The following is a 2,637-nucleotide window of genomic DNA, read 5'->3' on the forward strand; positions in this document are numbered from 1 at the left end:
AAAAACCCCTTTCCATTTGTCTTTCATTTGCTTTTGTTTTAGGGCAGTGTAGGCCAGCTTGTCCTTGAACTAGTTATGTAGTAGAAGACGACCTTAAACTCCTGACCATCCTGTCCGAGCCTCTCAAGTGCTAGGATCATAGACATGGCCGTCATGCCCATCCCCCTCCTAGATTTTTTTTTTCTCAGCTCTCTATTTCCAATGATACCTGGTTTTGTATCTAGATGTACAGTGTCTATCTCACGATCCTCAGTTCCAGAAACCTCTATTGACTTCTAATAATGAGGAACTAGGAGCCAGCTCACCCAGACCAATCTCAACTAGCTTCTCCCAATGTTCAATAACCGTATCGGTTCAAATTATTTTGAATGTCCATTTTCATAATTGTAAATAACATACTTTAACTTCTTTTCCTCATTTTCTTTGAAATGGGGTCTTGCAGGCTGCCCCTTAACTCCTGGACCCAAGTGATCCTCCTGCTTCAAGCCCCTAACCAGCATGCTTGAGCGTGGCAAACGTAGCGCTGATGGGTTTTGCCTTTTACTCCTCTCCCTTTTGCTAAATAACATTAGATTGCATTCCTAAAGTGAGTCGCCTGGGTCTAGTCCTTTATTTGGTCACTTCTTCCTCCTGAGGCTGACCACCAAGGTCCAGCTATCAAAGTACTAAAGTCCAACAATCAGAAGCCCCCTTTGGTTCACCTAATTAATTTTCCCAATCAAAATTAAACACTTCATCCTCACCAAGGTTGTCCCCCTTTCCCTTTATAAACTGCCACTTGTCTATGTGTCCCATCTGTCCCCCTCTATCCAGAGGCTGTCCTTTGTTCCTCAGGGGCAAATTTCCCTCCCCCCTCTCCCTTAGCCCTCTGCCATATTGCTGTCTCCTGCCTTTGTCTCTTACTCCTGCTCTTCCTTTCTCTGGGGCAAGTAAATTTCCTTTGCACTGAGAACTTGGTCTTGGTGTGTTCCATGCCAACTCTGGTTCTTTCACACACCCCTTCTCATAGCTTACCTACCTTTCCTTAAGAAAAGAAGAGAGGCTCTCTATCTTCTCTACCCTGGGAGCAGCTCCTCTGCCTTTGCCCCTCACCCCTGAAAAGTGTATGCCTGCTCCAAGTTCGTCTCTACCTGCTCCCTGATCAGCACCTCTCAGCTGCTGAGTCGTCCGCTCTCCGCAGTGGAGTTGAAGCGACCACAGATGCCCACAGATGAGGGCCTCAGCTGCTTGGCGGTCCGGCGACCTCTGACCTCGCTTATCCCTAGCTGCAGCTTCCAAACCAGCGCTATTTCAAGGGACATCGGCACAGCTGCCAAGTTCATTGGAGCTGGGGCTGCTACAGTTGGGGTGGCCGGCTCTGGAGCAGGAATTGGGACTGTTTTTGGGAGTCTCATCATTGGCTATGCCAGGAACCCTTCTCTGAAGCAGCAACTCTTCTCCTATGCGATTTTGGGCTTCGCCCTCTCTGAGGCCATGGGGCTCTTTTGCCTAATGGTGGCCTTCCTCATCCTCTTCGCCATGTGAAGCAGCTGTCTCCATCTCCACCTCCCATGGTTCTTCCATGTCTCATCTGCCCTGTGTGTTCCTTTTCCTGTGCCTCCCCAAGAAGTCTGGGGAAAGTGCTTGGCTCAGGGTTTGACAGAGAGAAGACAAATACTGTATTAATAAGAAAAAGAAGAAGAAGAAGAAAAGAAGAAGAAGAAGAAGAAGAAGAAGAAGAAGAAGAAGAAGAAGAAGAAGAAGAAAAGAAGAAGAAGAAGAAGAAGAAGAAGAAGAAGAAGAAGAAGAAGAAGAAGAAGAAGAAGAAGAAGAAGAAGAAGAAGAAGAGAGAAGAAACAGAAGTATGTCTTTGCCACCAGGTTTTCTCATAATCCTCCCCTCACCCCCAAGTAGTATACATGTGTGTGGCTGGTAATCAAACCCAGTCTGTGGTTATGAGAGGCAAATTCACTGAGCTACACGCTAGCCCTTTCCCCCCTTTTAACAGTTTCTGTTTTACTTTTTTTTTTTTTTTTTTTTTGGTTCTTTTTTTTCCGGAGCTGGGGACCGAACCCAGGGCCTTGCGCTTCCTAGGCAAGTGCTCTACCTCTGAGCTAAATCCCCAGCCCCTCTGTTTTACTTTTAATATGACCTGAAACCCAGTACACTCCCTCAGTGTATTTCTGGCCCCCACATCTGTCACCTGCACAGCTCCCACACTGACATGGTTCCTGCATTGCTTGTATCTGTCTTCCTCTCTCTTCTCCATTCTTCCTCTTTTTCCTGGAGGACATCCTCACGTAACTTTCTTAGGAAGGCAATGTTATTAGTGAGCTCTGCTGGTTTGTGAATGTCTTTACCTGCCTCCATTTATTTTTCTGTACTGTTTTCCTCCCTCCCTCCCTCCCTTCCTTCCTTCCTTCCTTCCTTCCTTCCTTCCTTCCTTCCTTCCTTCCTTCCTTCCTTCCTTCTTCTCTTTTTCTTTTTCTTCCAGAACTGGAGATTGCACTAAGTTTGCTCTGCTAGGTAAATCTTCTGCTGCTCTGTTATACAGTCAGCCCCTGATTTTAAAAACTTATTGTTTTGAGATATGGTCTCGCTAAATTGCCCATGGTATGGTCCAGTCTTGAATTCCTCATTCTCCTGCCTCAGCAACCA

At 46.4% G+C, this 2,637-nt stretch overlaps 1 pseudogene across 1 annotated transcript; it reads left to right on the top strand.

The window, feature by feature from the left end:
• Positions 1 to 1,050: 1,050 nt before the first annotated feature.
• On the top strand, positions 1,051 to 1,724 carry Atp5mc2l2 (ATP synthase membrane subunit c locus 2 like 2; annotated as a pseudogene). The gene has a single exon (XR_015670315.1). The product of XR_015670315.1 is annotated as an ATP synthase membrane subunit c locus 2 like 2 (transcript).
• Positions 1,725 to 2,637: the final 913 nt, after the last annotated feature.

This window comes from Rattus norvegicus, chromosome 2 (assembly GCF_021556685.1).
Source record: "Rattus norvegicus strain SHRSP/BbbUtx chromosome 2, alternate assembly SHRSP_T2T, whole genome shotgun sequence".
In the NCBI taxonomy this organism is placed as follows: domain Eukaryota; kingdom Metazoa; phylum Chordata; class Mammalia; order Rodentia; family Muridae; genus Rattus; species Rattus norvegicus.